General features: G+C 42.8%; 1 protein-coding gene across 7 annotated transcripts in view; it reads left to right on the plus strand.

Annotated features, from left to right (window-relative positions):
• The first annotated feature begins 730 nt into the window (after positions 1-730).
• The window catches only part of LOC121577700 (forkhead box protein P4), a 174,421-nt gene continuing 147,971 nt past the window's right edge, over positions 731-27,180 (plus strand). For all 7 annotated transcript variants that reach the window (XM_045223923.1, XM_041891494.2, XM_041891496.2 and 4 more), the window contains exon 1: positions 731-1,339. The gene's annotated coding sequence lies outside the window, so the exon portion shown is untranslated. The remainder of the gene's footprint in view (positions 1,340-27,180) is intronic.

Below are 27,180 nucleotides of genomic sequence, written 5' to 3' on the forward strand. Positions count from 1 at the left end.
GCTAGCTAACATAGAATCCCTCTGTTTGAGCAGGGTGTTTGAGTAGGCTAAACTAGCTAGCTGCATTTGCTAGCTAAGTGAAACTGAAAGTGATTTTTTAAAACGAAATCTCTCTCTTGCTTCTCATTCATTTTGGAAGAAATTAATTTGTTCAAAACTGTTTAACTATTGTCTTTCTCTCTCTTTGAGTCAACTACTCACCACATTTTATGCACTGCAGCGCTAGCTAGCTGTAGCTTATGCTTTCAGTGCTAGATTAATTCTCTGATCCTTTTATTTGGTGGACAACATGTCAGTTCATGCTGCAAGAGCTGTCCTCCGGAAATTGTCATAATTACTGTGTAAGTCTATGCAAGGGGGTGAGAACCATGAGCCTCCTAGGTTTTATATTGAAGTCAATATACCCAGAGGAGGACTGAAGCTAGCTGTCCTCCGGCTACACCATGGTGCTACCAGACAGTGATGTTGAGGCTACTGTAGACCTTCATTGCAAAACAGTGTGTTTTAATCAATTATTTGATGACTTGAATATATTTAGAATAGTTTTATCTAAAAAGGGTTACAATTTTATTGTTTTGAAATTCACTGAGGAGGATGGTCCTCCCCTTCCTCCTCTGAAGAGCCTCCACTGCTCTACACATGGTAGGCGGATTTTCTCGCCGTGCAATTGCTGCTTGCCACCGGCCATGTGAAGCGCCTTTCTCCGCCACTTGCAAGGCACGGGGAGATGTGAACGAGCACTTGTTTTAGAGGCATTACGGTAGAGAGCAAACTATCCCCAACATATTCTCAACCAACACACAACCCGAATAATTCAACACTGATTTACCAGCGAACGAGCGAGCGACAGATGGGATGTCAAAAACTGAATCGATTATCATCATTTGGACTTGTGGAGGGGTTAGGATCTGAATAACAGCGAGATAGCAGGATCAAAACAGAGTGAGGAGAGCCGGCCACGAATAGCCCGAAAAGCTGCGTGCTTTCTCTCCATCAACTTCCTCAAGAGCTGCGCATTCAGACTGTGTGTGAGTTAGTGGCACTAGTATTGTTCTGACTTCACTAGCTACAGTGCCCACTCCTAGAGAGCGAGAACGCACAACAAAAGGGCAAGAAAGGAAGGAAGCACGGACTAACTAACGAAGACGGTTGTCGTTGAAAGTAATGGTCCTGCGATACCAATCTTAGATCCCAAGATTTCTCTCTTTTTGTTCTTTTGCTTTGCGTCTTTGTCGCGGTGAGTGGACTCGCCGGGTGGTGTTGCGCGGACCTGAAGCGGGGCTGTCCACATGGTCCAGCTACTGGTGTGAAAGTTGACTTCTTCAGAAAACAAGAACAGGTTGATACACTTATCTACATATTCTCCATCCCTCTACTTTTCCTTTCTTCTCCTCTGTCTCTCTGTGCGTGTGTTTTTCCAAGAGTGAAAGTGTGCGCTAGTGTTGTTGCGTTCGAACACACTGCAATAATTGGACTTGTTTATGGCTATTATTGTTTTCAGTAAAAGTCTTATTAACCAATAACAACAAAATCTTACCCTATATTGCGCTAATGACTAGGCTATTATTGCCTATTGTGCGTTTCACCAAGGCTGGCATACACTGTAGTCCAAACATGAAACTCTAAATCAGCTACTTTTCAGACCATGCACTTTGAAGTCGTTCTTCATTTTCTACAATAGAAAAAAGTTAGTCGAAAATGGCAAGGACCCACGAGCGAGTTTCTCGCGACCTCTCCCTTAGATAACCACGTGCTATCAAAATAACAGATTGCAGTTTTAATATGAAATCCATATACTTTAGTATACATACTTTGGAAATAGGCCTACTTGATTTTTATTTTCAAATTTAGGTGTGAAATTATAGTTATAGTTGTAGACTGCAGGGGCAGTGGCCGCATGCTGCCTCACGGTTTATGGAAGGTGTCAGGTTCACAAACGCTCGCACATGAAACAACAAAAAGTTTTCAGACAAAGCTAGCCTACAAAGATTTTGAATGTAAGTAGCAAATGCGCCGAGGTGCACAGCCGTCGAACGCTAAACGAGTCCTTTGTAAAATACTTTGATTAATCGCGTCTCCAATAACTGGTGTTAATTTACACACCCATTCGGCCATCGTTTGAATTATTTTTGATCGTTTAATACACGTTCACCACACACCGAACGAGGTCTCAATAGATTTGGGATTTTTGAATTTGAATTTAAGATTAATGTTAAGGGACCACATTAAATCTATGATTAGGCCTTTAAATTATTTTTTAATTAATTTGTACAACACTAATATGCCTAAATAATTAGTTTTTACGTTCAAACTTTTACATCTTTAAAACTATTTTGTCTGCTGATTTTGGGCTTGTATTTTGCAGACTTCAATCCGTGTGGTATGGAAGGTTTGGTCTCACAGTCTTCATGGAAGGCTAGCGTCCCTCTTATTTGAATTTAATCACAATTGTATCAAATTCAATAGAAGGCTACTGTAATAGTAGGCTATTGTTATTATTGGTTCCGTTTACTAAACAATAGGCTATAGCCTAGCCTACTGTTGGTGATACGTGAAATTGTGCTTCAAAATCAAAGTTGGTGTGAAATGCATGGAACAATTTATCACGTTGATTATTATCGGTTATTAGCCATGCATAATCTATTAATCAGAATCGGATATACCTATCTATCAGAAAAGCAAAATGCATGAAAACCAGGGAAGATCCCGTTTTAGCTGATAACTTCTTCGTTTTGTTTTATATAGATAAAATTATTGTACACCTTCTAAGATAAAGGATAGACACAGCCTCACGATCTTTATTGATTTAATTATGAAAATATTTATTTTGCAACTGACGCATATGAAATGTATTGGGAATATGAAAAACTATACATTTAAACATCTACAAATTAGAAAAAGTTATGCTAGTGTTGAAATTGCAGTAGGCCTCCACTTCAACAGAATAGCCGAACAAGAACAAATGCCTACTCATTTTAGGCTCTGAAAGTGCGCTTTTGTGAGGAGACCCATTTTAACACAGTTGAGCATTCAGGCCTTTAGAGTTTTTTTCTTCTTCAAATTTTCATTCTATATCCTATTATGAAAGTTTTTTGGGTTTTGTAATGTCCTATAAAAGCCTTTAAATAATTTCCTAATCTACTTTCTACTAAATCTATAAATTCATAATTCATTTTAAATAATAGCATTGTCTCAAACAAGTAGGCTATTTTCAACATCTCACAAGGCTTAGAAGTTTTCACAGACACCACCGCCATATTGTTGCGGTTGATTTCCCAAATTTGAGCACACCCATATATCTCCCTACATTACAGTCCCTGAGCGCCTGAAATATCAGCCTTCATCTGGGACATTCCTGCACGTCAGACGGAATGATGTCCCGCATGATGGAGAAATGAAATTACAATTAGTTGCTGTTGGTCGCGGTGCCATCCGTCTGTCTGTCATTAAAAAGAAAAAGGCAGATCATGGCGGTTATTTCCTCTTGATTGATGGACGCTGGGGCATTTGGCATAATTAATTTATTTAGTGTGTTCCCGCTCCCTCTCTCTCTCCCTGTTGTTTTGTGGCTCCTGTCCCCCTGTCCTTCGCTCCGAGGCTGCGCGTGCCACGGGTGGCATTTCCGCAATGCGATGGTGACACAGTTTTAATTGCACCACTGATAGAGGTTTAATATAATATTTAGCGCGAATGAAAGAGCCATGTCATAACTCTCCTGCCAGGCAGGAAAACATGGATTTGGTTGGTGGTATGTGTGGTGGCATAAAATATATTCACACCCGGGGGACATTAGTCTTGCCGTTCAAGTTTTTTTTATTGTTCATAAACACACCTGGACTGATTTTCTTCTCTGGAGAGATCAGTGGGTTATTTATAAAATCATGATTAGCTTTTATTCCTTAAGAATATAAGAAACTGAAGGGACTTTGTAACTGAACAAACAAATGTAATAGGCCCCACTAATGAATTAAAACCAGGCAAATTCTTTGGAAAGGTATTTTAAACGTTTTATATTTGACTAAAAGCAGTTCACTTCCTTTAGGTATTTTCAGATGTATTTGCAATTTTTAACCTAATTTAATCTTTCTGATTATGTTATTCTATTTTTAGTGCTATTCTATTTTACTTTGCTCATAACTAAAGTGTTGGGAAATTTCAACTGAACTGATTCCAATTTTGGAATGAGAGAAAGCAGGGGATTTCTCTGCAGTGTGTTCTCTGTGTGTGTCATGTGTGCTGTGGTCTAGAGATCCAGACCTGGCTTTAAGGCTGAGGAGAAAGTGGTAGCGATGGCACAGTTGGTTGGAGCATGATGATTGTAATTCCAGAGTTTTGGGTTTGATTCCCGCATGGGCCACATATACTGAAGATATGACATAATTTGAAGTGGCTAAGATAAAAGTGTAAACTGAATTACTATATTTTCATTATTGAAGATCCTCAGCTCAAACAGACATACCTGCTGTTGGGCTGAGAGAGACTGGCGCAGTGAGGATCTCTCCTCAGAGAAAAGGAGAGGGGGACATTTTACACTATTTGAGATGGTAGTTACCTAGTAATTATTAGGAAATTATATTTAGATGCTAACAGTACTTTCTTACTTTTCTATATATGTGGTATCTAAGAAAGATAATATGATTTTAGATAAGAAGAGTCTGTTTGAATATAATAATAAAGAATATGTGAGAATAGCAGTTTGAGAAAAGGAAAGTTTGTGAGAAATATAAATAGTGAGATAATAGACAGGGTATTTGAGAGGGAAAATAAGTGATTTGGAAATGAAGTGGACACAGTCAGGAAGCTAGAGGTGTCAGAAAAAGGCTGACTCTCTCTGCTCTATCTGCTATTGTGTCCAGCTGCAGACAGTAAAATCAGACAGTTTTTTTTCTTATTTTCCTCGGAGTGTTTTTCATGTCCTGTTGTTGAATTTGTCCTGCATGTCTCCCTGTCTCACACATTTTCTCTTCTGATTAGTTGAGTTTCTGTTATTGTTGGATTTTCAGTGTTGTAGAGAATATTTTTCTTATATCTGTGTGGTGTGTAAAATGTTTTCGTACTTTCTATCATGGTATATTTAGTAAAAGGAAAGCAAAGTCTGTTCACTGTTTGCTGAACAGCATCTGTAGTGACAGTAGTGATTTTGTGAAACACAACACTGCGGTAATAGTGATTAGATGACACTATCAGGGTGGGACAGATAGACAACGTTTATGTGTGTTTGAACGTGTTTTGGTTGTAGTTAGGAAAAGTGTGTGTGTGTGTGTGTGTTTGTGTTTGTGTGTGTCTGGTCTGTAGTTAGGGTTTTAACTGGGTGTGTGTCAGAGCCTGGGTGTGACTAGAACATGTTCCAGATTGTCAAAAAATATGTACAGTAAACACACTAACACTTTAATGCTTTACTATACTATAAAATTATACAACTGTATTGACTGCTGTATTATAATATGAATCTGTCTGCTTCAGAACCTTCCATTTTGGGCTTAATGCACATCAACTTTACTGTGGTGGTCCATAAACATAATATCAGTGTTCGAGTACCTGTGTGTGTATGTAAATTCATATGGGCTCCAGTCAAGTGAGATGGACAGTAGTGTGTGTGAAGTTTTTAATGTCCCAAGCATTGCTAATACTGAACACTTTTCTGAGGACTCGATCTGTCCGTCCGTCTCTCTATCCCGCTCTACATTAAACCTCTCCTGCCAGCCCAAAACTACTGCTGCCCATTGGTTAAGTGGCTTTATCTGCTGCTCCAAAGTGTTTTTAAAGAGAGGTGGAAAGCCAACGATACATGATGCTGATATGTGTAGGATTTGACCCAGTGGATATGCTGCTATTTGCCTCCATCACAGCACTTCCATTAAAACAGATTGTCTGTGGAAAAATTACAAATTAAATGGTTACGTTTGCAGTTCACAGTCGATGCATGTGTTGGCTGTTTTTGTGAGGAAGCCTAAAAGTCGGGAAAATGTCTTGTTTTTTAGAAAAAGAAAAATACATCTATTAAGAATTGAAATGTTGAAGTTTGAAAGCTTTCTTGTGTGTGTGGAGGTAGCTAGCTGGTGATGAGAGCACTGGATGTGGTCATCCAGTGAGGTGATTGACGTGAGTGTTGAGCCGCCGCCACATTGCCTTAGTTTGAACCATGATTACACATGTGGTTCTAATTGAACCTGTTATTGGGGAGAACGAGAGGCCCAAATATTTCTGTGTGTGTGTGTGTGTGTGTGTTTGTGTGCACATGCGTACGTGTGCGCTTGTGTGCATGTCTATTTGTGTGTGTGCATGCCAAATGCTGACCTGGGAATTAGGGAAAGTAAAGCCAGCAGAATCAGACTGACAGCATCATTAGTCCAGAGAAAGACAGAGGAAAGCAGGATAATGAAGAGAGAAAAGAGGAAAGAGAAGTTGTGGAACGAGGGAGCGAGTTGTGGACCAGAGGAGAGGAGAGGGAGGGGATATTCTGTGATGCCCTGGGCAGATTTTATGGTGATTCCCAGCAGTCTGTTTGAGTGTAGAAGAGAGAAGAGAAGAGGAGAGAGAGACAGACAGACAGACAGACAGACAGACAGACAGACAGACAGACAGACAGATAGATAGACGAAGAGAGAGAGGGAGAGTTTGTGATAGAGAGTGTGATAGAGAGATAGATTCAGAGTATGAGCCTCTTAAGAGCTGATGGATGTGGGAGGGAGTGACCCTGCAGCACAGAGAGAGGAAGGGACTGCTTCCTATGGGCCTGGGGAATGGGAAAGAGGGGGGGAGAGAGAGAGAGAGAGAGAGAAAGAAGAGGACGGAAATGACAGTATGTGTGTAGCAGGCAGGCAGGCGTGGGTCATTATGTGTGGAAGCATTAGATCAGCGTCTCCTGAGAGAGCTTGGCAGCCACAGGCCAGCTTTATGACCCATTACTGGAGAGATTGGAGACGGAGTGAGAGATGGAGGGCCTGAGAAAGAGAGGATAGAAGGGACTGGCCTGTGGCTGGACCTTCAGCTGGAGATGGGACTGTAGCAGTGAGTAGGACCAGGGCCTGGGCTGGTGGAGGCCCGGGGATGGACTAGGGCTAGAGAGGGAGATGACTGGAGCTGAAACTGGAATAGGAGAAGGGACTGAGAGGTTGAGGTAGATGTAGAGTTTTAGTAAAATGGAACAGGTCCAATAATCTTGGACAGGGGGCAAGGCCATGGCAATAAGCTGCTATAACCTAACCTCAGCACAACCTGGCTGTATCTGTATCTGGGTGGAGATGGAGCTGGGAGTCTGCTGACTGTGTGATGACAGTCATCATGGCCACTATGGAGATGTGACATGGATGGACAGAGTGTGGAAGTAGGGAAATGGAGCATGAGGAGGAGTGTGTGGGAGACGGATAGAGAGAAAGTGTGGGGGAGAGGTAGTGTGTTGGTGAGTTGATCGTATGACAGAATGTGTGTGTGTGTGTGTGGTATGGCATCCTCATAAATAGGTCTGCCCCCCCCCCCACAGTGCCTGTCTCCCCCATCTCCCCCATTCAAAACCTGTCTCGCCCCTCCCCCTATGACCCTTCATAAGGGCGTCATAAGAGAGCAGTTAGTGTATTCCAACCCTCTGTACCAGCCTGACAACCCACCTGTCAATCAACCAATCGCCGAGAGAACAGATCACTTCAAAGCCTTGTACCAAACAACAATGGGACTAAACTTTCTGGCACTGTGTTTTAATGCGTTTATTAAAGGGTTCTACTAATGCATGGGGGACAGCTGCACAGCCCTGAACCAAACTTTAGCGCTGCATAAACCGCCTGCCTGTAGAGGAGCGTTACACGCCTCTTAAACGTTCCTCATTCTGCAGCAGCCGCGCTGAAATCCGCCAGGCGAGCTCTGGAGAGAGATTCCCACTCCTGGAAGGTTTAAGCGGGAGGAGGAGCAGACACAGATTCATTCTCAGCCCTGAACGTGAATGAGTGTCAGGGAACGAGTGTCTTCACTGCCTTAGCACAGATTTGTGTTTGATGATACTGATGCTTGCGTCCCCCCCATCCCATTTGGTTTTGAGGTTTAAAAGTGTAGGAAAGTTTTGACATTTCTGTGTGTTTAGTTCAGGTTGGTTGTGTTCATTAGTTGTATGTGTTGTTTAGTTTGACTCTGAATGTATAATGTATTTTGAACTTGGTTATGTGTACAGTATGTTATACTGTAAAGAGGTATGAGAGAAGCCCCCTTAGGAACTAACTAAAACTTCTCCATACCCCTGCCCCAGTCCCTCCCACCCATTGACCATATAAGTAACAAGCGTATAAATGCATCTCATTATGTTTACTAATCCGTAAAGTATGGGGGTGCTGCTGGCTAACACAGGCTAACGCTGCAGCTGAGAGGCTGGTGAAGGCTGCTATTTTATGGTATTAGTGATGGGTGACATAGGATGACTACTTAAATTATTAGCATGAGAAACAGGCTGTGGCGGGCAGGGCGCTAGATATATACCCACTGACAGAGAGATCTGTTAACCAGTCTAAACCCAAATCACAATGTGCTGCTAGAGAGGACGGATTGACAGCTACCCCTCTCTCCTTCCTCCCCCCCCTCCATCCTCTTGCTTATGTATTAATTTGGCATTAACTGACTGCATTGTCTTTTTTGACTTATGACATTTTTGAGAGGAAAAAAAACTCATGCTCTCAGGATATTTTTTTTGCAACATATATATATATTCAAAAGTCTGTTATTTTGTGTTTCACTTGTGTTGTCATGAAATGTTTGAGATTTAGGTATTGTATGGTTATGAGACTCAAATGTCTCTCTCTCTCTCTCTCTCTCTCTCTCTCTCTCTCTCTCTCTCTCTCTCTCTCTCTCTCTCTCTCTCTCTCTCTCTCTCTCTCTCTCTCTCTCTCTCTCTCTCTCTCTCTCTCTCTCTCTCTCTCTCTCTCTCTCTCTCTCTCTCTCTCTCTCTCTCTCTCTCTCTCTCTCTCTCTCCCCCTCCCTCCCTCCCTCCCCGTGGTCCTTGAGGTGAAGTGGTTTTGCCAGACTTTGCCCCACAGGGGGTGAGGACTCTGAGGCTCTGTGTGTGCCCTTTCAAAGCAGTGGAGAGAGGGAGAGAAGGATAGAGGAAATGGGAAGGAGAAGGAGAGAAACGGATAGGAGAATAGCACGGCAGCTACGAGAGTCTTGAGATCACACAGAGACAGAGGCAGGGGCTTAAGGAAGGATGTGGATGGTGTGGGGTGTGTGTGTGTGACCACAATTACCTGTCAGTTATGTAGTTTCCCTTGGACAGAATTTCTCAGGTTTGATGTTGTTTTTCTGACGGCTGAGGAGAAACAGTAGAACAAAAGCTAACAGGTTGATCCTCTCCTTTCCCAGTGATAACTATTGCCATGCCATGGACCTTTTAGATACAAATATATCAAGAGAAAAAATAAAAAGAATATACACTAAATCATATTATCATTAAAGAGATTAAAAATGTGTGTTTTTTTCAAGCAAATCTTAGAAGTTTGTGTGTGTGTTTGTGTTTGCATGACTTCTCCGTTGGCGTTGGTGATTAGTGTGTGTTTGGTACACCAGCAGGTTACACAAAGTGCTTGTAACCATCGGTTACGGCTGGCTTTTGCTCCGGGCTGTGTTCTGCTGGCATTGTAATGTGTGTGTATGTGTGTGTGTGTGTGTTTGTGTGCGGTGGGCATTGTTGACCAAGGGACATCTGCCACTAGATTATCCCCAGCCGTTATCTGAATAATTGCGTAATCCCCCTCTCCCTCCCTCCTTTCGTCCCTCGTTCCCCACACATCCCTCGCTCCTCAGAAAGAGGAGAAGAAGGACTAGTCTCTTCTCCTTTCCTTGCCGGTCCGTGGTGGTCCAGTGGGATATGGCAGGTGTGTGTTTCTGTGTGTTGTGCAGGTGTGTTTCTGTGCCCCTGGTCACTGTTCGCTGTCTGACATTTATAGGGGGATTTGAGCACGGCCTCATCTCTTTCACCCCTCTTTCTTCCTCCCCTCTCCCATCCCTTCTTCCCAGGGAAATAAAGCAGCCTAATCCTGTCAGATGACCTCTGCTGTCCAGGACTCTTCTACCACACAGTGTATTAGACACTCTAGCCTTTAAAAAGAGAAAGAGAAAAGAAAGAGTGTTTTGTGGCGCTGGCCTTTGAAACCACAGCAGTCTGAAGCCGGCTGAGACCACTGGTCAGGGGTGACAGAGAGGAGAGGAAAGAAGGGTGGAAAAAGATGGCGATAGAGGAGTGAGAAATAGGAGAAGAAGTAGGATGAGCAAATAAGGAGTACTACTGTATCTTTCAAATAATTACCACTGTGTGGGTGATCCTAAAACTGTCATTTAGTATTAATAAAAAATAAGCAGTGTTCAAAATAATTATAATTCACCCATTTTGAATAGTTTAGCTCTGGATTTTGGTTCAATAACAATCTGGTCCCTTCATTTCTGACAATTAGCCTAATTTAAAACAGGTGGTAGAGTGGAAAGGAAGTAGGCAATTTGTACTAAACACCTCATCCACCTTTTGTGCAATACTAGAACATATGCTCACTGTAGGGTAAGAAGAAATGTAATGAAAATTCAGAAAACATTGGGTCTACTATCAAAAAGTGCAATTTTCTGTTAAGAATGTCAGACTCAAAATTGAGCCAATACAGTATACTATGTTGAAAGTCTTCAGTATTGGTAGATTGAGTGTTGAGGAGGAGAGGAAAGGGAAAGGACGGGGGATGTTTTTTCTATAGAATGACTTCCCTGGCTACTATGTGTAGTGTCTAGCTGCACAGCCATTTCCTTTTTCTCTCATTTAATACTTTTTATTTTGTCATCCCCCCTTTCTTTCCCTCCGTCAGTTGTCAGACAGATGTGTCTGTACAGATATGCTTCTCTGTCACTCACAGGGCTGCTCTTGTGACTCTCTCACATGCACACACGTATGCCTGCATGCACAAATAAACACACATACACTCACTCACAGATACAGTATGAAGGGTATGTGTGTTCTCTGTGTGTACTGTCGCGGTTCTCTTCGTTTCGGTGTGTGGTTGTTCCGAGCGGTCTAACTGCTCTTTTATTTGTCAGAGTTGAAACGGAGTCGCTCTGAAGCAGCCTCCTCTCTTCCCCTCTCACAGCCTTTCCTTCCTCTTATCCTCTCCTCCTGTCCTCTCTCAGACATTCACAAGCCTTTCCTCATCTCTCTCTCTCTCTCTCTCTCTCTCTCTCTCTCTCTCTCTCTCTCTCTCTCTCTCTCTCTCTCTCTCTCTCTCGCATGGGATGTAAAGACACGGCTGCCTTCTCAAATTAACCATCCTGTCTGCTCTCCTCCAGCACCTCTCAACAAGCATTCAAGCCCTTCATTAAAAGGAAACTGTCATCTGAATTCATGGGCAGGATTTTTTCTTATTAAGACACATTTTAATAGACATATTCTATTCTACTCCAGTTCAGTGAAATGACAAGGCTTTATAATGCAAGGACGATCGATACTTCTTCATCAAAAATAGCTTTTCTTAGAAGTTGTGTCTCTACATATGATGATAAAAAGGTTATAATGTTTAGAATGTATTTTTGACCTAAGGTTGTCTGAAATGCTTGGTGAATGTGATGAAGTAATTCATCAAAATAAAATAGCTGTTAAATTATTAGTCTCTATTTAACACATCCCATGACCATCAGTACTGAATAGATTAGAGAAGAAGTGTCTGTGGTGTGTTAATTGAATGCAAGCATTGGGTGTGGCTGAAATAGCCGAATCCACTAATTTGAAGGGATGTCCACATACTTTTGTGTATATATAGTGTATGTATTGATGAAGTACATTTAAATGCATATATTGAACAAGATACTTTAATGTGAAGTTTGAATAGTGTGTTTTGTTAGTTTACCTGCACGTTCATTGGTTGAATTGAAGAGTAGTGCTCCCAGGTGAAATTAAACACACAAAGAGAAAAATCATTTTGAAATCTTTAGATGAAAATGACATTATGACTGTTTAAAATGTTCCCATTTCCTTTTTCTCCATCTCTCCTAATTTTATTTTTTTATTTCGTTCCCATATTTTTTTACAATGTGACGTTTTTCTTTTGAAGTATTTACAATCAGCAAGTAATGGAGAAAACACAAATTTATTTTTTCTTCAAGGACTAACGACATTTATTACCCAATTGAAAAGCAGCCATTGACTCTTGGCAAAACAAGCGGGACAATGCCCGTGCTTTCTCTCTTCGACGGCAGGACTGCGTATGTTAGCTTAGAGAAGGTGTAGCAGCCTGTATGCAACCTGTATCACTCATTTGCAGTTTCTGGGTTCCGCTTGTTTCCATTGTCTGAAAGGTCAGCAGCAAACAGCCCATAAGCCTCTGAAAGTAGAGGGCATGAGAAGAGGAGAGGGAGGGAGGGAGGAAGGAAGGGAGGGAGGGCTGCATTGAAACCCTGGCATGCCTCTCTGTCATCATGCAGCTAGGCGGGCAGGCAGGCATTCAGGGGCTTTGTGAAAGTTTGCCTGTGGAACTTTGCTGAAGGCTGGGTTTGGTTTGGGATCCCTCTACGGGGGCTCAACTCAGAGAGAGGGAGGGATAGAGGGAGGAGGATAGAGTGCAGTCATGCCGTCAGAGTTTTCCCTGTAATTCTGGGCCGAGGGCCGTTAGCCGAGGCTCGAGTGATCTAACAACCACAACCCCGGACACACACCCTCTTCATCGCTCCCGCTCATAAAAACAGACCTTTCTCTTTTTCCCTCTCTCCATTCCCCCTTTTTTCTCTCTCTCTCTTCAACTTCCTCTCCACCTTCCTCTCACTTTTCCCCCTCATCTCTTTTCTCCCTGTCTCCTTCCCCCCGTTGCTCTCTCTCCTTCTTCCTCTCTTCGCTCTCTGTCTCCCAGGGAAGAGAGCTTTCAGCAGCTCTGGGTTGTGGTTTGAGACTCCCTCCCACCATCTCATTCATTAGCATATAGTGGGCATTAGCGCTAGCTGCCTGTGCCGGCCTGTATTCAGCCGTAATGGGGATGGGGGCTCTGGTTCTACCGTAACCACTTTGACCCCCAGCGCTGGGGTCAAGTTCACCCCTGAGGATGTTACACTACCCCCTCCCCTCTCCTGGGCCTCACCCCCTCATTTATTACTACTTCCCAGAGGGACAGGGGAGGAGAGGAGAGGGGCGCACATAGGTTTAATGCTGTGTCCCAAATTTGAATTTCTCTCCCTCCCCCCTCTGTTCCTCCGCTCTACCTCTCTCTCTTTCTCCCCACTGGGTTAATTGAAGGGGAAATGTATAGTTCTTTGCAGTAATTGTGGCTTTGAGAATTCTCTCTTCCACTGAGAAAGACTACTGTGGCTACACTGAAGACAGGATGACATGTATTGAGAGAAGGAGGAAAGAAAGACAGACAGAATGAAGGAAAGAGGATAGAACGGAATAAAACCCAATAAGGTGACCGGGCCAACCGAGCGTGTTGATTGGATGATGAGGGAGTGTGTTGATTGGTTGATGGAGAGGGGGGATCCTCGGCAACTTAATCAGACAAGCTCCACTCATTCAATTCATTATCCAATCACAGTCATTTACCAACTACCATTTCTCTCTCTGCCTCTCTCATCCTCTCTGCAACTCTTTTTCTACTTGCCTTTCTGTTTCTCCCATCTCTTTCTCTCTTCATGTCCCTCTCATCCTTACTTTCAGTTACACCCCCCCCATCTCTCTCTTTCTCTCCCTCTCCCTGAGGAGTGTTGGATGGACAGATGTGCGGAGGGCAGTATATATGTTCTGTTCTGCTCTTCTGGCTACTGGAGAGGTCGGCTGCAGCCTGAAGGACAGAGAGACAGTCTTATACTCCACTGATGGGAGTACTGAGTGGACTACCTCTCTCTCTCTCTCTCTCTCCTCTTTCTCATTCTCTCCATCCAGTTGGCTTTTTTTCACCTGACATGAGATGAAGGGTGTGTGTAGATTGGTTTCACTACCATAGCTGAGGGTGAAACAAGCGTGCAGAAACACTCTGATAAAGCTTTCTTGAAATGTTAGGAGTAGGACGTGAATAGAACAGACTTGGTCAAGGATGAGAGGGAACAGACAGACAAGGGAGAGATGAAGAGATTGTGTCTCTGTAGAAACAGTAGCACTTGTTTTAGCTCCAGACGTACATGTTTAGTCTCTTAGGCCTACCCAAGGCTGTCACCCGGGGTGTGTGTCTGTGTGTCCCTCGCTCACTATCTTCCTCCATCATTCCTTTCTTTCTACCTATCCTCTCTCCCTGAGTCTCTATCACATTGTTTCTCTTTCTCTCTCCGTCTCTCTCCCTCCGCCTGGTTCTCTCTCTCTCTTCCCCCCTCTGTCCATTTCTCTTTCCTCTTTCTCTTGGCGTTAATGAGAATGTGTTAAGGAGAAAGAGAGATCTATTGGGTATAGCACAATTTATCAGAAAGGCGGAGGTTTGGAGAAAGAAAATGACGTCCCTTCAAAGAAATTCTATTCTTCTGGTTGTAAATGTTTGATGAGCCAGGGAGAAGTTTCCTCTCACGTCATGGTGTCTGAACAGAGGAGAACAGAATGGGCCCTAATCACGGCGCATAGAAAAATGACTTCCAACCTGATTTAATTAACTGATAAGAGCGCCTTCAAATTAATTTTTCAAGGATGTTAGATTTTGATTAAGAAAGTCCTAAAAGAAATGGACGAATAATCATTTTTTTTTGTCAACTTAGTCAAATGGTAACTGGTTAATATGATAAATCTAGCAATTAGGCCAAATATTGTAGAGCAGCAGTTTCTATGCAAACCCTTAAAGGAATTTTAATATCTTTACATCTAATTATCATGGTTATTTAATATTTTTGTAAGACTACCTCTCAATTTCACTATACATTTTTTCGTCTTCCATTACAGTGGTATTTAAATGAGAAGTTGGAAAGTGTAATAAGATAACTTTTATAGCAACCAACCTGAATAAATCTTTTCAGCCATCTTGATTGGATAGATATTTAAGGAGGAAAGGGGAGGGGATTTGAATTACATTTTTAGGGCAGTTTTATATTTAAAGTCGAGATGGATCTTTAGATGTACGATTCTTTTTATTTCAGACGTAGATTAAAACAGTTAATATCTCTAGCCTTTCTACCTCTGTTCTGTTCAGGTATTCATGGCCAGTAGCCAGGTAGGTAGAACCAGAATATACCTGAATACTCTCTTGGCTTCTGAAAAGTTTACAATTGGCTATTATCAGACAGAACTTTAGCTTTGATTGGAGAGGAGGGAGAAGAACAGCTTGACTGTTAATCCTAAGGATTTAGTTGGATTGTAAGTGTTAGGAAAAAAGTGGGTGTGTATGCAGGCTAACTCCACTTACCCTGAATGAAAAGACTGTGCCACGAGTTGAGGACCAATGAAATCAGATTCCCTCCCTCTTGCAAAGATTTTAGGAAGACGACTGATTATATTTTATTAATGAGATAGTAGTGTTAAAATATATCACATTACACATTTAGTAATGACAGAATGCATTTTAAACTTCACCCACAGTAACACTTTTGTATGACTTAATACAATTATTTTATCAACAGGAGTGGGAAAAAAGGTGCTTGTGGTTGTGCAATGATAAGCACACCAAAGTCGGCATTAACGATAAGTAATCAAATAAAGATGGCACTTCTCAAAGCATAGTTCACACCATAGCCTGCTGAATTTGCAAGATAACTTTTCTTTCATTTTGATTTCAGCACATCATTCAAATGTGGCACTGAGTTGCCGATTGATTGATGTTTCAGCATTGTCCCAATGAAGAGTTCACCGTTCGACTTGCCATGAGCGACATGCACACGCAGTTAGAAGCCTGCTAGAGTTAGCGGCAGGCGGACAAGCAATATCCACTGTGGTAGTACGGATAAAGCCTGAGCTGGAATGTGAAGCTAACTGAAGTTGGTTAGCTTTAGAAAACCCTGAGTAGATCTAGCTTGCTTCGTAGTATACCCCTCTGGTATGGGAGGTAGAGTAGGTGATGTGTTAAACTACCTGATGGGGTTGTATAGAGAGGAGAGAGGGTGTAGGAGTAGTACAGTACCTAGCAGGGGTCCAGGCTTTACCAGAACACTGCAGAGATGCTGCACTTCTTTTCTTCAAAGGCAGTTTACAGCCTTTATACCCACTAACCCTCTAAGGAGTAGATTTAGCTCTTCAAGCTCAGTCCAGATTCCCCCTGACTCAATGTATCAAAAAGCAGCTTCAAACCCCAGTGTAGATGTATTTGTGTGTTTATGTGCTTAGACCATGTAATGATATCAGGGTAAAGTACAGTGTATTTGTGGTGATGGTTCACCCCTCTATATTCACCAGCTGAATAGGCCCCCAGCCTTCCCCTCTTCTCTATCTCTTTCTTTCTCTTTCTCTCTCTCTCTTTTTTCTTCTTCCCCCTCTCTCTCTCTCTCTCTCTCTCTCTCTCTCTCTCTCTCTCTCTCTCTCTTTCTAAGAGCTGTAGATCAATGGTGTTTTGCGTAAACAGGGAAATATTGACAAACCGTTTGTAGAAATTGAATGGTTACTTAAATTACACGCCTCTGTTACAATATGTGGTGTTTTTCTCTACGGCTGGTTTCAGACATATGCACACGCACACACACACACACACACACACACACACACACACACAGAGTGGTTGAGCATCGGCTGAATAGGCAATTCTGGCACCCACCTCGGTATTGAGTGTACATATTCAATTAGCAAAACTCATTAGTAAAACTTGGCATTTGTTGTTGTGTTTTTTTTCTTCCTGGCACAGAATTAATGGTTTTGATATGCTAATTAGCGGGTAATTTAATTTCAAAAGGCCTCAATTAACAGCGGCGTTGTGGACACGAGGAAGTTAAGCAGCGTAATATAATTTGCATTAGTAACGAGCAGGGAGTAATTAGCTCTCTAATTAGCCACTTCAGACAGCACTTGTGTTTACTTTCCTAATGAAGTGGAGGGAGCCGTGTGTTTATGTGTGTGTGTTTGTTGTATTTGTGTGTTCTTGTGCCAAGCGAGGGGCGGGGCAGATGAGGGTGGGGGGTTGGCACTAGAGAGAGAGTGACATATGGCTTACAGATTGGTTCCATTTACACACACAGGTTACCAACACACACGCAATTGGCGCAATTGGATGAACGTCGATTTTTGAAGCATTAATTCTGCATGGTTACAGGGTTAATTCCACGAGGTTACAGGGTTAAAACAGAAACAACTCAAAGGGTTAAGTTTAGGCATTAATTCCGAGTGGTTAAGGTTAGGGCTATGGTTTGGGGAAGGGTTAAAACAAAATAATTAAAAACAATACGCTGTTTCCATTAAGTATCACCAAGTACTCTCCCTGCTTGCTAGAGAATTTTGAGCTGCCGTGGTGAAGTGGTCTAAGCATCGCGCTCTGGCTAAGCCTCGTGAATTCGAGCCCAGTGCTGTGCCATCTTATTTTTGGAGGGGTGAGCGCCGACGAAGGCATATATATCGACGTCCTCATGGCCTTTTCAAATGTCCGAAATCGATGGCTCTTTCTTGTGACCAGCCTGGAATACAACCAGATCTATACATGCCTCTGCATTCAGTCCTGGACTATCCAGCGTGTTGCTTTCCTATTGGACAGTTCTGTCCCTTCCTTACAGTGTACAGAGCATACATAACTGTGTGAGTGTGTGTTGTCTCTGTCTGTATCTTCTTGTCTTGTCCATACTGAGGTGAGGGCTGCCTTTGACTAAGGAAGTTGTGTGTTTTGGTGGAGGGGTCGGTAAATAAGGTGGTGTTATTTTCCCAGAGGCAGCCGCAGCCTGGATACACACACACACACACACACACACTGGCCCCTGGACCCCGGTCGGCAGACAGAGTGCAAACATTCCACAGGCTTCTCCTGGCTTTGTGTCGTCCACTAGTCTCGAGTCTCATCACACACACACACATGCTCACAGACGCGTAATGGAAGGCTTTTGTTTGTGCACTGGTAGAATAGGGCCCCTAGGATCCATGGGCCACGCTCTGCTTGTGGACTACACAGACACACACACTCACACAGTCTCTGTGTCTCCACCATGTCCCAGCGGCGGCTGAGGTTTTGGAGGGCGTCAAAGTAAAGCTGTGAAGCCAGTTTGGCCACACACGCATGCGCGCGCACACAGACAGTGTTTGTGGAGGGGCCAGGGAGAGAGAGAGAGGGCAGCTGTGATTGACTGGTCTAAGCTTGGAGGGATGGGGTGAGTAGATGAGTGGTGAGGTGTGTGTGTGTGTGTGTGTGTGTGTGTGTGTGTGTGTGTGTGTGTGTGTGTGTGTGTGTGTGTGTGTGTCTGTGTGTGTGTGTAGAGTAAACCTATTCCATATGCGTTTTGTCTCCTATTCAATATTAGACTCCTCCACATTTACAAACACACAGACACTCACACCTATACCCACACCAAGCTGCACTTTCAAATAATAGCTATAAACATTACTTCACTACAACAGTTGAAATATTTGCAAAAAATATATTTTTTGTTGTTTTCTTCCCCAACACTGAACTTCTTATCTCCTGGTGAAATCTGAACCTCTGGCCCAATCTAACAAGAGAGGAGAGTGGAGAAAGCCACTGAAGGACAAGTTATTAGTGTTCTGGCTTCAGACAATGTGTTAGGACATGGTGTCTCCACTGACAGACATGATGACATGAATCAAACAGTGTGGGCCAGCCTGGCCTGGCCCGTTGTGTCTCTCTGTGTGTGTTTCACTTAGTAATGATTCTTATTTTCTTTTTTCTTGCCATGTTCTCCGGTCCTGCTGTTCACCCTCCTCACAACAACAGGTAATCATCTTTATGTTTACTTTTTTATTTGTGATGAATAATGCTTCAAAAACATTTGAACTTCCCCACTACTGTTCATTCAGTTACACATAACAATATAGCTAGATACTTTAGCCATAATAGCTAGCCACTTTAGCCATTAGTTTACTTTAGCCACTTTAGCCATTTGTTTGTGTGGGGGCTCTGTACTGATACCAGGGATGGGTGGAGGGGTGGAGGGGTAGAGGGGTAGAGGGGTGGAGGGTAAAGGGGGTAGAGGGGTGGAGGGGTAAAGGGGTGGAGGGGTAGAGGGGTGGAGGGGTGGAGGGGGTGGAGGGGTGGAGTGGTAGAGGGGTAGAGGGGTGGAGGGGTAAAGGGGTGGAGGGGTAAAGGGGTAGAGGGGTGGAGGGGTGGAGGGGTGGAGTGGTAGAGGGGTGGAGGGGTAGAGGGGTAGAGGGGTGGAGGGGTGGAGGGGTAGAGGGGTGGAGGGGTGGAGGGGTAGAGGGGTGGAGGGGTAGAGGGGTGGAGGGGTGGATGAGTAGAGGGGTGGAGGGGTAAAGGGGTAGAGGGGTGGAGGGAGGCCTGTAAGGGGGTAATTTAGGTGGGGGATGCTTGGGCTGCCCTAACTAAATCCCTCCATGGCTGTAGAATAAACAACAGATCACACTAACGGACAGCTGAAGCACTGAGGACCCCTGGGATAGGACTTTTGTCTTAGTGTGTGCGTGTGCACATGTGTGTTCTCTGAGCGTGGCAGGATTTAACATCCATTTAACCTCATTGTGCGTGCGCCTCGGCTTATTCTACCCATAATCCTGTGCAATGGAGGACTGTGGGGACCCCATTAACTGACACTGTAGTGGAGAGAGAAGTCACAGCTAGGGTTGGCAGGAGAACTCAGAGTGACACACACACACACACAGTCTAGGCACGTGTCTTTATGTGAGATTTATACTCACTACTCAGTGGAGAGAAGGAGCTGGACAGAGCTCTATAAATATAGCTAATGAATGAAGGCACTGCTATGATTATGAGCTCCTTTCCAAAACTCACCCTTGACACACGCACACACACGCAAACACACACACACACATTTTGTGGTACTGATTTACAAATGAGTTGACCTTTGGGTTGCCCTTGAGCTGTGATAGGCCCACACCCCTGCAAGAATTACAAAGAACATGCATATGCATGAACAGCTTAAGAGGTGGGATAAGTGTGTGTGTGGGTGGGTGTAAGTGGGCAGGTTTGTATTGATCATTATGGGTTAGTAAAGTACCTTTTATTTCATTGAATGAAGTTAAGGACCACAGGCCTCCCTGTCTCTCTAGGCTGAACCCATTTGAATGCGGAGTGAGAGAGGTAGAGGGAGAAAGAGACAGAAAGAGAGGGAGGAAAAAAGAAAGAGACTAACTCCTGATTTGCCTATAGGTGTGGTGTGGCTTCTTGGGTACACCATTACATTAAATCAGACAGACTACTGTTAATGTGACTAGTTCAATAATGTGGACCGTAGTGACCGTGGAACATTGTGAAAACCCGTCCGTCCCTGAGTTGTTCTCAGGGTTTAATGGATGTTTTAACCCCTCTCCTCTTTATGGACTTCCTCACATGTCCTACTGCATCTAACTATACAGCTAGATTAATTAACACACCATTCTTTACACAGCCCTGCCAAACTTTTCTCTCTCTCTCTCTCTCTCTCTCTCTCTCTCTCTCTCTCTCTCTAAATTCAATTCAATTTCAATTTAAGGGCTTTATTGGCATGGGAAACGTATGTTAACATTGCCAAAGCAAGTGAAGTAGATAGTAAACAAAAGTGAAATAAACAATAAATATTAACAGTAAACATTACACTCAGAAGTGTCAAAAGAATAAAGACATTTCAAATGTCATATTATGTATATATACAGTGTTGTAACAATGTGCAAATAGTTAAAGTACAAATGGGAAAATAAATAACATAAATATGGGTTGTATTTACAATGGTGTTTGTTCTTCCCTGGTTGCCCTTTTCTTGTGGCAACAGGTCACAAATCTTGCAGCTGTGATGGCACACTCTCTCTCTCTCTCTCTCTCTCTCTCTCTCTCTCTCTCTCTCTCTCTCACACTCACTTTCTGAAGACGGAGCCGAAATTGCCTAGTGAGGTAAATAAATGGTTTTCATCGATTGGCGTAGTTAGACTGACTTTATCGCAGTTTGTCTTGTCCAGATAGGGATCTGTGTGTGATAGAGAGAGCGCAGCTGTATTAGAGGATGTGTGTGTGTTTCAGGTTGGTAAAATCTGTGTAAAATCTTCCTGATGAGTATCTCAGCATATTAAAACTGCCGCTAACGCAGAAACACTGGCCTCTGGGCTCACGAGAGAGTGTGTATGAGTGTGTGTGAACAGCTGGAGGAATATAATTGAGAGGAAGCCATTGCCTGCATATGGAACACAGATGGATTGACAGACTGAAAATTGTGTTCTTTTTAAATATTGTAATATTCTGGAATGGTTGTGATGCTACACTTCACAGAGGGAAGGCCACAGTAAGAGAGACCACTACTATTACAGTAAACCTCCAGTCATCTCTATCATGTTGTTCATCAGTACTGGTCATCTGTGTAACCACAGAGAGATGGCATCTTTTTTACAGACATTAACCCAGGCCTGAGGGACACACACACCACCCCCTCTGTGTCTCTGGCCACCTCAGATGTCACAGAGGTAAGAGGTTAAAAGTTTGAAACGGTCAAGTGCACGACACAGTGTGTGTTTGTTTGTGTGTGTGTGTGTGTGTGTGTGTGTGTTTGCAGCGGGCTGGGACACATGCTGTTTTAATAGGCACTGCACTAAAGTTACTGTGGGGCCAAGAAGCCACCATAAAAAAATTAAGAAATTAGAAAAAAGAAGGAAAAGGGCTCATCTGTTTGCCTGCAACAGTGGATGAACTGAACAACCAATGGGTGACAGACAGATTGGAGGCTTGCATTCTTCTCTTTCCCTTTCCATTTCTCCATCTCCTTTTCTCTCCCCCCTTCTCTCTCTCTCTCTCTCTCTCTCTCTCTCTCTCTCTCTCTCTCTCTCTCTCTCTCTCTCTCTCTCTCTCTCTCTCTCTCTCTCTCTCTCTCTCTCTCTCTCTCTCTCTCTCGCTCACTCTCTCTCGCTCACTCTCTTTCAGCTCAGCAAGCTAACTTTTTTATTTTCTCGCTCTTTAATAGGGTGTGGACTCGTTTATGGTTAGTAATAAACCTCTTATCGCTCTGAGGAGCTGGAGAGTGTGTGTGTAGACCCCAGCTTTAATAAACATGAAGTAAATTAATGCTATGTTTGTTTTTGTGTGTATGACTGTAAGTGTGAGTGTTACAAAAGTGTGTATTCGTGTGTTTGGAAACGTGTGTGACAATGACTTGCTATCTATTCATTAGCTCTATTTGAGGGGGTCCTTCTCCCTCCCTCCCTCCCTCCCTCCCTCCCTCCCTCCCTCCCTCCCTCCCTCCCGTCGCCAACAGTCATCTCCTTCTTTAATGTCCCTTTACTCCTTTTCCCTCTGTCAGACAGCCACGGGGAGAAAGGACAGAATAACAGAATGAGAGAATGAATGGATGAGAGAAGAACAAAAGCAAAAGGGGCTTAGCTTCATGCTAGCAGACGGACAGTGTTTTATTTACACTCTTTTAACATTCCTTTTGTTCCTTCTTTCCGTTCCGTCAAATGTATTATCACGTTCCTTTATGCGGGAGATGGTTGTGATAGTATAATTAATTATAAAGCTGCGTTGCGGTGGTGTCTCGTAGGGCTTTGGGGTTTGTCCATTAGCTATTTTAATAGCTAATTACTGTGGGGGAGAGTGTTAATTGGAATTCTCTTAGATAATTTGAACTCCTATCCTCCTTTCTCCAGCACCTTTCTTTAGTTTGAATAGAAAACCACAACACTCAATAGACTTCACAGAGTGGCACCGAGACACAGGGGTGTGTGTGTGTGACTTTACGGTATTTTGTGTGTGTTTGAGTGTCACCCTGTTCCAACTGTGAATGTATATTTACTAGTATCACTTTTGAAATTGGAGATGATTTTATTGTGGTACAAATTTCAAACGCATGTTAGGCCTGGACATGATGAGTTATTGGTCCAAAATGTTTGACAGCATCTCCAGGCCCCATGCTCGCTATGGATGAGGGACCAGGGGGGAGTGTTCGTGTGTGTTAGCTCTGCAGGCAGCGGTGTGTGTAAGTCCTGAGATGTCCCTGACAGTAGCTCCGCTGAAGCCCTGGAGACAACCAGTGTGTGTGTTGTTGAGACTGTAATAAAGTGTGTGTGTGTGTGTGCTTCACTGTTAACCCTCTCCGTGTGCAGAGAAAAAGTGACATTTTCTAATCCTCTCAGGCCTGCTGCGGATATTGACTCCTTTTCTGTGCCTGTCTAACGTGACCCTTTCACTGGGGGAGAAGAGACAGAGCAACTGAAAGGAGAGAGAGAGGAGAGAGAGAACAGAGGGATGTGTTTAAAGATGTATTTCTGCTTGTAGGGTTGGTACCTCAAGACTCAGTTGTGTTCGTTTATGTAGCTGGAGGGACTTTTACACCACGGGTGAGTAAAAAGGGTAATCGATACAGTAGGTGTCAGACCTTTTCACCAATTCTCCTTTTGTGTTTGTGTGTAATCACACAAAAAGGGAGATGTAACCTCAATTTTAATTTATAGATATACAGTGGGGAAAAAAAGTATTTAGTCAGCCACCAATTGTGCAAGTTCTCCCACTTAAAAAGATGAGAGATGCCTGTCATTTTCATCATAGGTACACGTCAACTATGACAGACAAATTAAGGAAAAAAAATCCAGAAAATCACATCGTAGGATTTTTTATGAATTTATTTGCAAATTATGGTGGAAAATAAGTATTTGGTCACCTACAAACAAGCAAGATTTCTGGCTCTCACAGACCTGTAACAACTTCTTTAAGAGGCTCCTCTGTCCTCCACTCGTTACCTGTATTACTGGCACCTGTTTGAACTTGTTATCAGTATAAAAGACACCTGTCCACAACCTCAAACAGTCACACTCCAAACTCCACTATGGCCAAGACCAAAGAGCTGTCAAAGGACACCAGAAACAAAATTGTAGACCTGCACCAGGCTGGGAAGACTGAATCTGCAATAGGTAAGCAGCTTGGTTTGAAGAAATCAACTGTGGGAGCAATTATTAGGAAATGGAAGACATACAAGACCACTGATAATCTCCCTCGATCTGGGGCTCCACGCAAGATCTCACCCCGTGGGGTCAAAATGATCACAAGAACGGTGAGCAAAAATCCCAGAACCACACGGGGGGACCTAGTGAATGACCTGCAGAGAGCTGGGACCAAAGTAACAAAGCCTACCATCAGTAACACACTACGCCGCCAGGGACTCAAATCCTGCAGTGCAAGACGTGTCCCCTTGCTTAAGCCAGTACATGTCCAGGCCCGTCTGAAGTGCATTTGGATGATCCAGAAGAGGATTGGGAGAATGTCATATGGTCAGATGAAACCAAAATAGAACTTTTTGGTAAAAACTCAACTCGTCATGTTTGGAGGACAAAGAATGCTGAGTTGCATCCAAAGAACACCATACCTACTGTGAAGCATGGGGGTGGAAACATCATGCTTTGGGGCTGTTTTTCTGCAAAGGGACCAGGACGACTGATCCGTGTAAAGGAAAGAATGAATGGGGCCATGTATCGTGAGATTTTGAGTGAAAACCTCCTTCCATCAGCAAGGGCATTGAAGATGAAACGTGGCTGAGTCTTTCAGCATGACAATGATCCCAAACACACCGCCCGGGCAACGAAGGAGTGGCTTCGTAAGAAGCATTTCAAGGTCCTGGAGTGGCCTAGCCAGTCTCCAGATCTCAACCCCATAGAAAATCTTTGGAGGGAGTTGAAAGTCCGTGTTGCCCAGCGACAGCCTCAAAACATCACTGCTCTAGAGGAGATATGCATGGAGGAATGGGCCAAAATACCAGAAACAGTGTGTGAAAACCTTGTGAAGACTTACAGAAAACGTTTGACCTGTGTCATTGCCAACAAAGTGTATATAACAAAGTATTGAGAAACTTTTGTTATTGACCAAATACTTATTTTCCACCATCATTTGCCAATAAATTCATAAAAAATCCTACAATGTGATTTTCTGGATTATTTTTTTCTCATTTTGTCTGTCATAGTTGACGTGTACCTATGATGAAAATTACAGGCCTCTCTCATCTTTTTAAGTGGGAGAACTTGCACAATTGGTGGCTGACTAAATACTTTTTTTCCCCACTGTAGGTGGCAGGTAGCCTAGTGGTTAAGAGCGTTGGGCCAGTAACCGAAAGGTCGCTTGTTTCGAATCCCTGAGCTGACTAGGTGAAACATCTGTCGATGTGCCCTTGAGCAAGGCACTTAACCCTAATTGGTCCTGTAAGTCGCACTGGATAAGAGCGTCTGCTAAATTGCTAAAATGGAAATGGAAAATGGAGATATCCCACAGCAATAACATTTTAATTAAATTCTGCAAAGATGCAACAAAAAAAAAATTACATTTTAAAGAATGCAGTAAATTAAACAATAGCGGTATTGGAATATTGTTTTAATTGGAATTAATAGAGGACTTGATAAACACAGCGCTGTGTTTCTGGTGTAGTCCTTTGATTTCTGTTCTGTTTAAAATTTAAACAGGCAGCAAGCTGAGAGAGGAAACACAAGAGTGAGAGAACGAGAGAGAAAAAGAGAGAGATCTGTGGAGGAGAGGACCCACTGGGCAAAAACTGGTTGAATCAACATTGTTTCCACGTAATTTCAACCCCAAAATTTAATGTGATGATGTTGAATCCATGTGGAAAACTGATTGGATTTGCAAAAAGTCATCAACATAAGGGCATTTAGTCTTTTTTTCACCCATCTTTTCACCTAAATCCAATGACATGGTGATTTTTTTAGTTGATTTCACCTTAAATTCACTTTAGTTGACAACTCAATCAAATGTAAATCAAAACTAGACTTTGAACTGATGTCTGTGCCCTGTGGGGAGGAAGCAAATACGCTCCACAATTAGCTTTTAATTACCCAGAAACACCTCATGACCAAAACTGTGACAGAAAACGTCTTAAACATATTGAACTCTGCTTTCTTGAAATGTCAACGCAACCTACAGAGTGAATACGTTTTACCTTTTTAATACCGTCACCCTTTGTGTGTTTCAATCCTGACACCACTTGAGATGATTTGTTCTCTTGTGTAAGTTCTGTATGTGAAATTGCATTAGAGGAAAAGTGGTTTTCAGCATTGAGAATCAGACAGAAATGAACATATGAAGGAATTCTAACATTTACATTTTTTTACATTTAGCAGACACTCTTATCCAGAGCGACATACAGTTAGTGAGTGCATACATTTTTCATACTGGCCCCTCGTGGGAATCGAACCCACAACCATGGCATTGCAAGCGCCATGCTCTACCAACTGAGCTACACGGGGCCCTAACCTATTAAGTTATTATTATTAGAGAAAATGGAGCATGCTAATTAGTTGGGTGTAAATCCTAGAGTGGGTTGAAGTGCTAAATTAATTTATTCTGTCACCTTCAGCGTAAACTGCTCTTAAAAGGGTTACTTTATTTCACAGTGATTGTCTTATATCCTGAATGAGATACACATGCTTAAATACATACCTGATCACTTTTAACCTCTTACAGCTGATCTAAATTCTAAGCGGTATCAGTCGAAGTTCTAAAAACATTATTACATTTGGTAACCCTTGAAGGCATACTTTATGAGCGTTTATTAAGGGTTTTAAAGTAGCTTAGTTTATACACTGTTAATAACTAATAGTTACACTATCACACTATATCTACCAATGAGTTATAACTGTTTACTATAAACTTTACATGAGGAAATAAGTATATAAAGTCTTTATTAACCATTTATACAATATATCTAAATGTAAAGTGTTGCCTTGAATTGTAGACTCTAAACCCTAGATTGTGGTGGACGTGACTGCGTTGGTTTCCCATGGGTCTGTACTGTAGTCATGTGATCAGTCCGTCTTACTTAAGCGGCGGTGTGTTTTTTCTCAGGAGTGACTCGCCGCCCTTTAGTAACAATCTTTCCTGATGTTAAACCCATCAGAAGTCTCCCTGTGCCACGGGATCTCTCTATTAATCTCCCCTGTGTGTGTGTGTGTGTGTGTGTGTGTGTGTGTGTGTGTGTGTGTGTGTGTGTGTGTCAGGGGTGAGGGTAAGCCATGGGAAAAGGGAATAACTGAGTGGATTACTGTGATCCCGAGGACACTTTGTGTGGGGCATTCAAATTCACGTTTCTTTTGAATTAACTGACTGTTTTTTATTTTTTTATTTTTTATTTAACTGGGCATTGGAACGACCCTCACAGCTCACTACACTGGTTTACAAACACCTGGACTATATGACACATAGATTT

This window comes from Coregonus clupeaformis, chromosome 12 (genome assembly GCF_020615455.1).
Source record: "Coregonus clupeaformis isolate EN_2021a chromosome 12, ASM2061545v1, whole genome shotgun sequence".
NCBI lineage: Eukaryota > Metazoa > Chordata > Actinopteri > Salmoniformes > Salmonidae > Coregonus > Coregonus clupeaformis.